We start from the raw sequence: 16,046 nt of genomic DNA, 5'->3' as shown, positions 1-16,046 counted from the left end.
GGAGTATATCTTGCATATTTTGCTGCTGTAGGTAACATGTTTAGTGAGCTTGCATGCTTGTTATAAGTGGTAGAAACTAGTTTTGATGCATGATTAGTACTCTAGCAAGTTCCTATGGTAGTTTCCCTCAATTATATGTCACCAAATCAAATTTTATATTGTTTGTTGAAAAATTTCAGAAAAGGGGGATGGACAACTTTAACTTTGGAGAAGTGTTCCAAGGGGAGACAACAAGCACGGGAAGGCCCTCGAGGTCATCCACCCGATTCAGGCCATCCTACAATGAGGACCTCATCGCACCAAGCTTCGCACCCGAGGAGGACAATGGAGTCCCCAATGCTGCATCCTTTCCATGCTATGACTTTTTGGGTAATGCAGGGTTGTTGGATGATTTCTTGACCCTCGTCGGTAAGGCGGGTTTAACCACCTATGTGGCAGATGAGAGTGAGCAATACTACACGGTCACTAAAATCTTTGTGGAGAGCTTCAAGTTCAACAATAAGCATTTTCGCCCGACCGTAGACTTTAAGATCTATGGTAAGCCTATTACTATGAAGTTGGAAATTTTTTGTGCTGCATTGGGTATTGCCCCTGTAGGTACAGCAAGGAAGATTGAGGACAACCCCAAGAAATTGCTGGAGCTCTATCGAGAGATCACCAACGATGATTGTCGCACCATTCAGCGTGGCAAGATAAGAAACATTCAACTCCCCGCCATTAAGTATTTTGCTTACTATATCGGTACTAGCATTCTTGGTAGGGAGAACACTAGCAACATATCTAGCTATCACCTTGGTTTCTTAATTGCTGCACTCACTGGAGATACGCTTTATCATCTTGGTGCTCTTGTTGCTCGCCGCTTGTCTAACAAGGGGCCTATATATGGAGGAATTATTGCTTCGCGCGTTTTAGCATATTTAGAGCTTCCTCTTGACCCTAATGATGTGAGAATAACTCCTATGAGGCTTGATATTGCTGCTATGAAGAGTCATCAATTTGTTACAGCTGACTCTAGGTTAGATAATATTGTTTATAGAGTGTTGTTTGCTGACGGGGAAGAGAGGGAAGTCCCTTTGCCCCAACCAGATTTGTTCAGTATCAACAGGAAACCATGGTCGCGCTCTAAGGAGGAGGTGGATGAGAAGATGAAGATACACAACTTCCACCAGCAGCATGACTCCGAGGACGCCGAGCCCTCCTACGACTACACCGTCACGTATCCGGGTGCTTCTTCTAGCACATACCCGGAATATGATCCATCTTCGTACTACGAAGGTGCTTCTTCATGGGCACCATGGGGTTGAACTCCACTTAGGCCAAAAGCCTAAGCTTGGGGGGAGGTATACCGGCATCACTCATTCTTTGCATATTATGGTTGCTGGATACTTGTACATACTTGTTTAGTTTCTTTGAGTGGTTTTCTAATGAGAGGGAGATGATATTTGGGGAAGTGCTGCCTGAAAACAGATTCTGGACTGTTACCAAAAAAATTCGTGCGCACAGACAGGACGTTATTTTGAGCTGCCAATTTTTTTGCATGTTCCCCAGGTTGTTATCTAACTTTCATTAGTTGAACACTTTTCGAGCTGAGCAACGGAAGATTTTTGTAAAAATCGATTTCTGTACCGCTGTCAGGTTTTTGCAGATTTCTGCCATCTTGCTTTTCTGTGTTTCTTTTAATTTTCATTTTCTTGTTTTTGCTTTGTTTCTTTCCTTAAACACAAAAAGACCAAAAATATTTCTGTTGTTTCTCTTCACCATTTGTTTATTTTGGTTTCTTGCATTTGCTTCGCTTTATTTGCTATTGCTAGTTTGCTATAAGAAAACCCAAAAAGAGTTTGCTTTGTTTGCTTGCTTCTTCTGTTCTTGTTTCCAAATTCGAAAACACCAAAAATATTTGCTGTTCTTCTTTGGTTTGTAAATTTCATTATGAGTTCAATGGTCTTCAGTGGCTGGAGCGTGGTTTTCATTTCATATTATCCAAGCTACACAAGTGAAAAGGCAATAATGACGATCTACGACAATCTGATTGTGGTGAGAGGCTGGTATGAACTTTATTTGTTTTCATTTTTGTACATATACTCATCCATGTGAGCATGCTTAGTTGGTTCATGTGAGGTATATGTCATTTAAGAAAGTCTAGTAGTTCATGATCTCTCATGTTTAGCTCCAATTTATTAATATGAGTAGCATGTCATGGATGTTTGCTTACATTGTTTTATTCATAGATAGGTATGATATTGTGGTATCCTCCTCTGAATAATTCATTTGAATTAACTTGGCACATGCTCACGCATGCATATGACTGAACAAAAGTCAATTAAGCCTCGATGATTTACATTGCTTCAGAGTTCTTGTATCACTTTTATGCCTCGGTTAATTTATTTTGCCGCAAGCATGATTATGACAGTTACTGCTCTCTTGATTTGTCGCTCCCTAGTCTTTTGCTAGCCTTCACTTGTACTGAGCGGGAACGCTACTTGTGCTTCCAAACACATGAAAAACAAGTTATTCCAGAGTGTCCACCATAAATACCTATGCATGGCATTTCAAACCATTCCAAGTAAATTCTCATGCGCTACCTTTAAACCTTCAAAATGCTTCTCAATTTGTGTTAACGTTTCATAGCTCATGAGGAAGTATGTGGTGTTTAACTTTCAACCTTGTCATTTACTCTTGACGGATTTTCATATGGACTAGTGGCACATCCGCTTATCCAATAATTTTGCAAAAAGAGCTGGCAATGGGGTTCCCAGCCCCGATTAATCAACTTTCACTAATAATTCTCTTCACAGGTTTTGCTCTGATTCATCAGTAAGCAACTTAATTTTGCAAATAGACACTCCTCCATGGTATGTGATTGATGGAAGGCACCCGAGGATTCGGTTAGCCATGGCTTGTGTAAGCAAAGGTTGGGGGGAGTGTCACCCATAATAAAACTAAAATACGTGTGTAAACAAAAGAGAAGGGGGATGATCTACCTTGCTGGTAGAGATAACGTCCTTCATGGGAGCCGCTCTTGAAAGTCCGGTTGGCGAGGTAGTTGGTGTACCCATTACCATTCGTTGACAACAACAAACACCTCTCAAAACAATTTTACTCCTGTTTTAAAAATGAAAAGCTCTAGCACATGTTAATCCTTGCTTCCCTCTGCGAAGGGTCAATCTTTTACTTTTACATTGAGTCTCCATCCTTTCTTTGAGTACTTTCTTGAGAGCACAACTGTCATTCTTAGTGTAATATGCTTGTCTCAAAATATGATTGATTGTGGTATAACTTTGATGCTTTTATCTTTGACAATCACTATTTCTAGTCTTTCTATGAACTTCAGAGGTGCCTGAGCATTTATGTTTTGCTGATCAAATATGGGCAAGCGAGATACCACTCTATCATACTCTTTTATGAACATTGCAATCCTGCTTATATACATGATTCATGATGCTTACTATTAATTGTTGGTACCTTTCCATGATTGACATAGCTATTAGATGATCTTATTTGCATGTATCTTATTATGAACTGCCTAAGTGTTAGCCATAGCATGAGAATATTTACATCATATGAACAAATGTGTTCGTGAAAGTTCTTTTATCGCTCAGTTGTTAACTGAATTGCTTGAGGACAAGCAATAAGCTAAGCTTGGGGGGAGTTGATACGTCCAAAACGTATCTACTTTCCCGAACACTTTTGCTGTTGTTTTGCCTCTAATTTGTGTGTTTTGGATGCAACTAACACGGACTAACGCTGTTTTCAGCAGAACTGTTCTGGTGTCTCGTTTTTGTGCAGAAATCCAACTTTCAGGAAAAACCTCGGCTCGGTCGGCCCCCGACGCCCTCCTTCGGACTACTTATCGGCCTCGACCTAAAAACGCACGGAGAGAAGTCGAAGTCGCCAGAAACCCTCCAGAACGCCGCCACATCGCGAAACTCCGTCTCGGGAGCCAGAAGTCTCCGTTCTGGCACTCCGCCGGGACGGAGAATTGGAGGAGATCATCGCCATCATCACCACCGACGCCTCTCCATCGACCAGCCATGTTTCCCCCATCCATGTGTGAGTAATTCCCCCGCTGTAGGCTGAAGGGGATGGTAGGGATTGGATGAGATTGGTCATGTAATAGTGTAAGATTGTTAGGGCATAGTGCCTAGTGTCCATAATTGGTACTTTGATGATATTGTTGCAACTTGTTATGCTTAATGCTTGTCACTAGGGCCCGAGTGCCATGATCTCAGATCTGAACATGTTATTATTTCATCATGATATTCATTGTTTATGGTCTTACCTGCAAGTTGTATACACATGTCGCTGTCCGGAACCAATGGCCCCGAAGTGACAGAAATCGGGACAACCGGAGGGGATGGTAGTGATGTGAGGATCACATGTGTTCACGGAGTGTTAATGCTTTGCTCTGGTGCTCTATTAAAAGGAGTACCTTAATATCCAGTAGATTCCCTTGAGGCCCGGCTGCCACCGGCTGGTAGGACAAAAGATGTTGTGCAAGTTTCTCATTGCGAGCACGTACGACTATAATTGGAACACATGCCTATTGATTGCTTTGTACTTAGACACCGTTTTATTATTATCTGCAAATGCCCTGCTTGATTGTTACATGAGTTTCTCTCATCCATGCAACGCCCGTTATCCGTCCCCGTGCCTACAGTATTTTAATCCTGCTGTTTACTATAATCACTACTGTTGTCTCTGTTACTCTGCTGCTGTTATTTCACTACTGCTACTGCTATAAAACTGTTACTACTGATAAACTCTTGCGAGCAAGTCTTTTTCCAGGTGCAGCTGAATTGACAACTCAGTTGTTAAGGCTTTCAAGTATTCTTTGTCTCCCCTTGTGTCGAATCAATAAATTGGGTTTTACTACCCGCGAAGACTGCTGCGATCCCCTATACTTGTGGGTCATCACCAGCTCTTTTTTGCAAAATTATTGGATAAGCGGATGAAGCCACTAGTCCATTGGTGAAAGTTGCCCAACAAGATTGAAAGATAAACACCACATACTTCCTCATGAGCTATTAAACATTGACACAAATCAGAGGTGATAAATTTTGAATTGTTTAAAGGTAGCACTCAAGCAATTTACTTTGGAATGGCGGAAAAATACCATGTAGTAGGTAGGTATGGTGGACACAAATGGCATAGTGCTTGGCTCAAGGTTTTGGATGCACGAGAAGCATTCCCTCTCAGTACAAGGCTTTGGGCTAGCAAGGTTATTTGAAGCAAACACAAGTATGAACCGGTACAGCAAAACTTACATAAGAACATATTGCAAGGATTATAATACTCCACACTGTCTTCCTTGTTGCTCAAACACTTTTACCAGAAAATATCTAGACCTTAAGAGAGACCAATCATGCAAACTAATTTCAACAAGCTCTACAGTAGTTCTCCACTAATAGGTTTAAACTACATGAAAAAACTTAATCATGATCTACTTGAGAGCTCAAAACAATTGCCAAGTGTCAAATTATTCAAGACAATATGAGGCATTTTCTGTTTCCAACCAAATAACCATAAGTGATGTAGCTTCCAACTTTTATCATTGAACATTAAAAGTAAAACGAAGAACAAGTGTTCATATGAAAAAGCGGAGCGTGTCTCTCTCCCAAACAAGGATTGCTAGGATCTGATCTTATTCAAACAAAAACAAAAATAAAAGCACACAGACGCTCCAAGTAAAACACATAAGATATGACCGAATAAAAATATAGTTTCAATAGAAGAACCTGATAAGTTGATGAAGAAGGGGGTGCCTTGGGCATCCCCAAGCTTAGACGCTTGAGTCTTCTTGAAATATGCAGGGATGAACCACAGGGGCATCCCCAAGCTTAGACTTTTCACTCTTCTTGATCATATATCATCCTCCTCTCTTGACCCTTGAAAACTTCCTTCACACCAAACTTCTCATAAACTTCATTAGAGGGGTTAGTACTCAAAAACTTGAATCCACCTTGGTCCTGTAGTGACACATTGCAAGAACTCAATAAAACATTAGCTACAGCTCCCCACGTCTAGAAAGCCTTGCTTAAAGTCCACAAGAGACAATGCAAAAAACAGAGACAGAATCTGCCAAAACAGAACAGCCAGTAAAGACGAATTTTAAAGAGGTACTTCCGTTGCTCAAATCAGAAAACTCAAAACTAATTAAAGTTGCGTACATATCTGAGGAACACGCACGTAAATTGGCATATTTTTCTGAGTTACCTACAGAGAAAATATCCCAGATTCGTGACAGATAGAAATCTGTTTCTGCGCAGAAATCCAAATCTAGTATCAACCTTATATTAGAGACTTCACTTGGCACAACATTGCAATAAAATAAAGATAAGGAGAGGTTGCTACAGTAGTAACAACTTCCAAAACACAACAAAACAGTAGCAAAATAAACACATGGGTTATCTCCCAAGAAGTGCTTTCTTTATAGCCATTAAGATGGGCTCAGCAGTTTTAATGATGCACTCGCAAGAAATAAGAGTTGAAGCAAAAGAGAGCATCAAGAAGCAAGTTTAAAACACATTTAAGTCTAACCCACTTCCTATGCATAGGAATCTTGTACACAAATAAATTCATGAAGAACAAAGTGATAAGCATAAGAAGGTAAAACGAGAGTAACTTCAAAATTTTAAGCATATAGAGAGGTGTTTTAGCACCATGAAAATTTCTACAACTATATTTTCCTCTCTCATAATAATTTTCAGTAGCTTCATGGATAAACTCAACAATATAACTATCACATGCAGCATACTTTTCATGATCCATAAACACATAATTTTTATCAAGCTCAAAAATAGTGCGATTAAAACTTTCAAACACATTTTTATCAATAATATAACAAGATGGTTGATCAATCTCAAGAGATATGGGACTCATAGATAATGTCAAGACCTCTCCAATCCCATTTTCATTAGTAGTATAATTAATATTATCAAGTAACATAGGACCATCATCAAGAGCTTTATCATAAACATTTGCTACGCAAAATTCTTTAGTACCATGCATTTCGACATCAGGCACAAACAAAGCATTATCATAAGATTTATCAAAGTAGCATGGATTATCATAAATAACAGTAGTATAATTATTCTCACAAGTTTTACTCATAGGGAATATTTCAAGAGAATCCACAGGAACATAACATTCAACCTCTTTCGGTAAGCATGGAGGACAATCAAATAGTGTAAGAGATAAAGAGTTACTCTCATTAGAAGGTTGGCATGGGTAGCTAATCCATTCTTCCTCCTTTTGTTCATCACTCTCCTCTTCTTTTTCATCCAATGAGCTTTCAGGTTCATCAATTTCCTCCTCTTTTTCATCCAATGAGCTTTCAGGTTCCTCAATTTCTTCTTCCACAGGTCCCTGCAAATTGTGAGTGCATTCTTGTGCATTAATGAGTCTCTCTTTATAATCAATGATATAAGGATTATCAGTGTAACTTTCATTGCAAAAATTAAGGATAGAAGAGACATAATCTTTAAGGTCCTTACAAACAACACAAGTTTCATAATTTTTAACCATGAAGGATTCTATCTCAGAGGCTCCCATAAATATGACAAATTGTTCTACCTCTTCAAACCCAAAATGAATATAGCTATTCCGATTATAGTTCTTAATTAAAAATTCCTCACTAAAGCCACATTGAAATTTAAGATGTTTAGTGTCCTATTGAGAGCAACAGTTTATATCATGGCGTTTAAGCAAGATTTTAGCAATTGTATTCAGTTTTTCTATCACAACACTCATAACTTTTCCCGTTCTTGATTCTCTATAATTAATATATAATTCAATAAGCTCCAAATAGGTTGTAGGTTCTCCCATAGCAACAGTTTTTAATTTTTCGGTTTTTCAAATTTTTATGGATTTTCGGGTATATAGGAAAAATAAAAAAACAAACTAGACAAAAGTAAACTAAGCAAAACAAAATAAAATAAAATAGAGAGAGAGGTGGAGTGTACTCCCCAGGTGAACTTATGAGTAGAGCTATGCCTCCCCGACAACGGCGCCAGAAAATAGTCTTGATGACCCACAAGTATAGGGGATCGCAACAGTCTTCGCGGGAAGTAAAACCCAAATTTATTGATTCGACACAAGGGGAGGTAAAGAATACTTATAAGCCTTAACAACTGAGTTGTCAATTCAGCTGCACCTGGAAAAGCACTAGTAACAGGGGTGATGTGAAAGCAAAGATAATATGAGAGCGGTAACAAGATAACACGGCAAAGAGCAGTAATATGAGAGCAATGGCACCAGAAAATAGTTGATACTACTTCCAATGTCATAAGGAAACGAGTATATGATGATGAAAGATGGACCGGGGTTCCCAGCTATCTACACTAGTGGTAACTCTCCAATAACAAGTGTTGGGTGAACAAATTACAGTTGGGAAATTGATAGGATTGAAACAGCTTAAGACAGAATATCAAGATTATTAATCATGTAGGCATGTTTCCCATATATAGTCATACGTGCTCGCAATGAGAAACTTGTACAACATCTTTTGTCCTACCAGCCGGTGGCAGCCGGGCCTCTAGGGAATCTACTGGAAATTAAGGTACTCCTTTTAATAGAGCACCGGAGCAAAGCATTAACACTCCGTGAAAACATGTGATCCTCATATCTAAGCCTTCCCCTCCAGTTGTCCCAATTTCTGTCACTTTGGGGCTGATGACCCACAAGTATAGGGGATCGCAACAGTCTTCGAGGGAAGTAAAACCCAATTTATTGATTCGACACAAGGGGAGACAAAGGACACTTGGAAGCCTTAACAACGGAGTTGTCAATTCAGTTGCACCTGGAAACAGACTTGCTCGCAAGAGTTTATCAGTAGTAACAGTTTTATAGCAGTAGCAGTAGTGAAATAACAGCAGCAGAGTAACAGAGACAGCAGTAGTGATTATAGTAAACAGCAGGATTAAAATACTGTAGGCACGGGGACGGATGACGGGCGTTGCATGGATGAGAGAAACTCATGTAACAATCATAGCAGGGCATTTGCAGATAATAATAAAACGGTGTCCAAGTACAAAGCAATCAATAGGCATGTGTTCCATATATAGTCGTGCGTGCTCGCAATGAGAAACTTGCACAACATCTTTTGTCCTACCAGCCGGTGGCAGCCGGGCCTCAAGGGAAACTACTGGATATTAAGGTACTCCTTTTAATAAAGTACCGGAGCAAAGCATTAACACTCCGTGAACACATGTGATCCTCACATCGCTACCATTCCCTCCGGTTGTCCCGATTTCTGTCACTTCGGGGCCATCGGTTCCGGACAGCGACATGTGTATACAACTTATAGATAAGACCATAAACAATGATTATCTTCATGAAACAATAACATGTTCAGATCTGAGATCATGGCACTCGGGCCCTAGTGACAAGCATTAAGCATAACAAGTTGCAACAATATCATCAAGTACCAATAACGGACACTAGGCACTATGCCCTAACAATCTTATGCTATTACATGACCAATCTCATCCAATCCCTACCATCCCCTTCACCTACAGCGGGGGAATTACTCACACATGGATGGGGGAAACATGGCTGGTTGATGTAGAGGCGTTGGCGGTGATGGCGGTGATGATCTCCTCCAATTCCCCGTCCCGGCGGAGTGCCAGAACGGAGACTTCTGGCTCCCGCGACGGAGTTTCGCGATGTGGCGGCGTTCTGGAGGGTTTCTGGCGACTTCGACTTCTCTCCTGGTGTTTTTAGGTCGAAGCGAATAAGTAGTCCGAAAGAGGGCGTCGGAGGCCGGCCGAGGGGGCCACACCACAGGGCCGCGCGGGCCCCCCCTGGGCCGCGCCGCCCCATGGTGTGGGGCCCTCGGGCCTCCACTTCAATTGCCCTTCTGGCTCCGTTAGTTTCCTGGGAAAATAGGGCCTTCTGCATAAATTCCGAGGTTTTTCCCGAAAGTTGGATTTCTGCACAAAAACGAGACAACTGAGCAGTTCTGCTGAAAACAGCGTTAGTCCGTGTTAGTTGCATCCAAAATACACAAATTAGAGGCAAAACAATAGCAAAAGTGTTCGGGAAAGTAGATACGTTTTGGACGTATCAACTCCCCCCAAGCTTAGCTTATTGCTTGTCCTCAAGCAATTCAGTTAACAACTGAGCGATAAAAGAACTTTCACGAACACATTTGCTCATATGATGTATATATTCTCATGCTATGGCTAATACTTAAGCAGTTCATAATGAGATACATGCAAATAAGATCATCTAACAGCTATGTCAATCATGGAGAAGCACCAACAATTAATAATAAGCATCATGAATCATGTATATAAGCAGAATTGTAATGTTCATAAAAGAGCATGATAAAGTGGTATCTCGCTTGCCTGTATTTGGTTGGCAAAACATAAATGCCCGGGCACCTCTGGAGTTCATAGAAAGACTAGAAGTAGTGATTGTCAAAAGATAAATGCATCAAAGTTATACCACAATCAATCATATTTTGAGACAAGCATATTATACTAAGAATGACAGTTGTGCTCTCAAGATAGTGCTCAAAGAAATAATGGAGACACAACATAAAAGTAAAAGATTGACCCTTCGCAGAGGGAAGCAGGGATTAACATGCGCTAGAGCTTTTCATTTTTATAAAGTCAGGAGTAAAATTATTTTGAGAGGTGTTTGTTGTTGTCAACGAATGGTAATGGGTACACCAACTACCTCGCCAACCGGACTTTCAAGAGCGGCTCCCATTTTATTTATTTTTGGGTGGCACTCCTTCCAACCTTTCTTTCACAAACCATGGCTAACCGAATCCTCGGGTGCCTGCCAACAATCTCATACCATGAAGGAGTGCCTTTTTATTTTAGTTTTATTATGATGATGACACTCCCCCCAACCTTTGCTTACACAAGCCATGGCTAACCGAATCCTTCGGGTGCCGTCCAACAATCACAAACCATGGAGGAGTGTCTAATTAAGTTAATTAATTCGGGACTGGGAATCCCATTGCCAGCTCTTTTTGCAAAATTATTGGATAAGCGGATGTGCCACTAGTCCATATGAGAGTCCGTCAAAAGTAAATGACAAGGTTGAAAGCTAAACACCACATACTTCCTCATGAGCTATGAAACATAAACACAAATTGAGAAGCATTTTGAAGGTTTTAAAGGTAGCGCATGAGAATTTACTTGGAATGGTTTGAAATGCCATGCATAGGTATTTATGGTGGACACTCTGGAATAACTTGGTTTTCATGTGTTTGGAAGCACGAGCAGCGTTCCCGCTCAATACAAGTGAAGGCTAGCAATAGACTAGGGAGCGACAAATCAAGAGAGCAGCGATCATCATAATCATGCTTGCGGCAAAATAAATTAACGGAGGCATAAAAGTGATACAAGAACTCTGAAGCAATATAAATCATCGAGGCTTAATTGACTTTTTGTTCAGTCATATGCATGCGTGAGCATGTGCCAAGTCGATATAAATGAATTATTCAGAGGAGGATACCACAATGCCATACTTACTTATGAATAAAACAATGCAAGCAAACATCCATGACATGCTACTCATATTAATAGATTGGAGCTAATCATGAGAGATCATAAACTACTAGACTTCCTCAAATAACATATACCTCACATGAACCAACTAAGCATGCTCACATGGATGAGTATATGTACAAAAATGAAAACAAATAGAGTTCATACCAGCCTCTCACCACAATCCAATTGTCGTAGATCGTCATTATTGCCTTTTCACTTGTGCAGCTTGGATAATATGAAATGAAAACCACGCTCCAGCCACCGAAGACCATTGAACTCATAAAGAACTTTACAAACCAGAGAAGAACAGCAAATATTTTTGGTCTTTTTGTGTTTTGGGAAGGAAACAAAGCGAAATCAAGAAATAGCAAACTGAAAGAAACACAGAAAAGCGAGATGGCAGAAATCTGCCAAAACCTAACAGCAGTACAGAAATCGATTTTAACAAAAATCTTACGTTGCTCACATCGAAAAGTGTTCAACTAATGAAAGTTAGATAACAACCTGGGGAACCTGCACAAAAATTGGCAGCTCAAAATGACGCTCTGGCTATTTTTGAGAATTTTTACGGTAACGTTCCAGAATCTGTTTTCAGGCAGCACTTCCCCAAATATCATCTTCCTCTCATTAGAAAACCACTCAATCGAACAAAACAAGTATGTACAAGTATCCAGCAACCATAATATGCAAAGAATGAGTGATGCTGGTATACCTCCCCCCAAGCTTAGGCTTTTGGCCTAAGTGGAGTTCAATCCCATCGATCCCATGAAGTAGTGTCTCCGTAATATGAAGATGGGTCGTATTCCAGGTATGTGCTAGAAGAAGCACCCGGATATGTGACGGTGTGGTCGTAGGAGGTCCCGACGTCCTCGGAGTCATGTTGCTGGTGGAAGTCTCTTATCTTCAAATGTTCATCCACCTCCTCCTTAGTGCACGACCATGACTGTCTGTCAATACTCAACAAACTAGGTTGGGGAAGAGGGATTTCCTTCTCCTCCCCGTCAGAAAACAACATTCTATACACCATACTATCTAAAGTAGAGTCAGTAGTAACAAAATGATGTCTCTTCATAGCAGTAATATCAAGTCTCCTAGGGGCCAATGGCACATCATTAGGATCAATAGGAAGATTAAGATATGTTAAAACGCGCAGTGCAATGGTTCCTCCAAAAATAGGCCCCCTGGTAGTCAGGCGGCGAGCAATAAGAGCACCAAGGTGATAGGAGGTTTGACCAGTAAGTGCAATATTCAGGAAAGCAAGATGGTAGCTAGAGATATTACTAGTGTTCTCCCTACCAAGAATGCTAGTAGCAATGTAGTATGCAAAATATTTAATGGCGGGGAGTTGAATGTTCCTTATCTTGCCCCGCTGAATGGTGCGACAATCATCGTCGGTGATCCCACGGTAGAGCTCCAGCAAGTCCCGGGGGTTGTCATCAATCCTACTTGCTGTACCTACAGGGGCAATGTCCAAAGCACAACAAAAATCCTTCAACGGCATAGTCACAGTCTTACCATAGATTCTGAATGCAACCGTTGGCTCATATTGTTTGTTGTCGAACTGGAAACTCTCGACAAAGATCTTGGTGAGCATGTGGTATTGCTCCCTTTCATCGCTCATATAGGTGGTTAACCCTGCCCTGTTGACAAGGGTCAAGAAATCCTCCAGTATCCCTGCATTCCTTAGAAAATCATAACATGGAAAAGTAGAAGCATTAGGGGGACCGTGGTCCTCTTCGGGCGCGAAGCTAGGCGCGAGGATGTCTTCATTGTATGATTGCCTAATCCGGGTGGCGGCCCTAGAAGGCCTCCCGGTGCTGGTTGTCCCCTTCTTGAACAACTCTCCAAAGCTAAACTTCTTCATAGCTTCTCTGAAATTTTCAACAAATGACATAAAAATTTGATTTGGTGACATATAATTGAGGGAAACTACAATAGGAACTTGCTAGAGTACTAATCATGCATCAAAACTAGTTTCTACCATTTAGAACAAGCATGCAAGCTCACTAATCATGTTACCTACAGCAGCAAAATATTCAAGATATACTCAACCAAACGAAATTCTACTTGGATGGGTGGAGGAGTCACATACCGAAGAGCAAATGTGCCAAATTTCAGACAGAAATCTGGGCTGAGTAAAGAGATCGAAAAATCTGGAGTTCTGGAGCAAAAACGCGAGTGAGAGGAACTTGGTACGAGTTTTTTTTCGGGAGAGAGACTGTTCTGGGCGAAAGAGATGACAAAGTGGGGCAGAGGGGGTCCCACACCACATGGTGGCGCGGCCACCTCCTTGGCCGCGCCGGCCAGTGGTGTGGCGCCCTCTGGTGCCCCACAGGTCATCCTCTGGTACTCCCAGGTGCCTCGTCGAAAAATAGGACCAACGGTATAATTTTCGCGAATTTTTGAAAACTTTGAAAAATGCACATTTTCTGGGTATTAAGTTTATTATTACTGGCCAGGAAAATTTTTGAAATCTTCGAATAACTCAAGAACTTTGCAAATTAAAAGTGCTACAGCAACTAGAGCAAGTGGAGGAAGAAAGAGATGTTGTTTACCCTCTCCATGCATATAAAAAGTATCCGTTAACAAGGTTGATCAAGTCTTGTCACCAAATAACTTTTTCATAGCATAAGAAGAAATAAACCTCAAATCAATCATGTTACCTTGAATTGTATTGATATGGATCCAATCACGAGAGTGTGATATTCTTCCTTAGGCTCATATATAGGACAATCAATAGTTCCCACTTTGATAGTTCTCACATTAGAAATAGTATTAACTCCACATGCCTTCTCAATCCTCTTGGGAAAATAAACGGTATGCTCCCTATCATCAACATTAAAAGTAACCTTTCCTTTATTGCAATCAATAACAGCCCCTGCGGTGTTAAGAAAAGGTCTCCCAAGAATAATAGACATATTATCATCTTCAGGCATTTCCAACACAACAAAATCAGTTAATATCAAGCAGTTAGTAGTAACTTGAACAGGAACATTCTCACATATACCAACAGGAATAGCAGTAGATTTATCAGCCATTTGCAAAGATATATCAGTAGGTATCAACTTATCTAGGTAAAGTCTCTTATAAAGAGAAAAAGGCATAACACTAACACCGGCTCCCAAGTCACATAGAGCAGTTTTAACATAATTATTCTTAATAGAACAAGGAATAGTAGGTATACCTGGGTCGCCCAACTTCTTTGGAATTTTGCCATTGAAAGAGTAATTAGCAAGCATAGTGGAAATTTCCTCATTGGGGATTTTTCTTTTGTTAGTAACAATATCTTTCATATACTTTGAATAAGGAGGCAATTTAATGGCATCAGTCAAAGGGATTTGCAAGAATAAAGGTTTCATCCATTCGCAAAATTTATTATAGTGTTCTTCTTCCTTTGATTTTAGTTTCTTAGCAGGAAAAGGCATTTGCTTTTGCACCCAAGGTTCTCTTTCATTACCATGTTTCTCAGCAATAAAATCTTCTTTAGTATACTTTTTATTTTTAGCATGCTTTTCAGGTTCTTCTTCAGCCTCTTCTTTATCAGGAGTATCATTCTTATCATTATCTTTATCATTATCATGTTCATTACTACTTTCAGTTTCAGCATCAGAAATAGAAATACTATTAGGATCATTAGCAGGTTCAGAGGATTCTACAACATTTTTATGTTTCTTCTTCTTTTTCTTCCTAGAATGAGCACTAGGTTCAATGCATTGAGAATCTTGTTCAATTCTTTTGGGATGCCCTTCAGGATATAGAGGATCCTGGGTAGAGACACCACCTCTAGTTGTTACTTCATAAGCATGTTTCTCTTTAGAATTATTCCCTAACAAGTCATTTTGCACTTTAGTGAGTTGATCAATTTGAGTTTGAATCATTTGAAAATGTTTAACAAGCATCTTAACATCATTGGAGGTTCTCTCCACAATACCATGCAATTCACTAATAGCTTGAGAATTTTCCATTAAATGATTCTCTACTCTCATATTAAAATTTTCTTGCTTAACAATATAATTATCAAACTCATCTAAGCATTGTGCAGGAGGTTTCGAATACGGAATATCTTCCCTAGTAAAGCGTTGAAGGGAGTTTACCTCAATCATGGACGAAGGGGGAATTATCTCACATATATCTTCAATAGGAGGTAGATTCTTCACATCTTCAGATTTAATACCTTTCTCCTTGAGAGACTTCTTGGCTTCCCTCATATCTTCATCATTTAATTTAATTAAACCCCTCTTCTTCACTATTGGCGTTGGAGTTGGTTCAGGCGTATTCCAATCATCATAATTCCGGCCTATTTTAGCCAATAATTCTTCAGCGTCGTAAATGCAGGTTCTTTTCTGAAAACACAACCAGCACAACTATCCAGGTATGCCCTAGAATCAATGGTTAGTCCACTATAAAATATATCAAGTAATTCATGCTTTTCTAAATCATGAGTCGTGCAAAGCTCTAATAAGAGAGCAAAATCTCGCCCAAGCCTCAGGCAATTTCTCTTCATCTCCCTGATCAAAACTATAAACTCTCTGCAAAGCAGCA

This window comes from Lolium perenne, chromosome 1, assembly GCF_019359855.2.
Source record: "Lolium perenne isolate Kyuss_39 chromosome 1, Kyuss_2.0, whole genome shotgun sequence".
In the NCBI taxonomy this organism is placed as follows: Eukaryota; Viridiplantae; Streptophyta; class Magnoliopsida; order Poales; family Poaceae; genus Lolium; species Lolium perenne.
Note: the sequence above shows the minus strand (reverse complement) of the source record.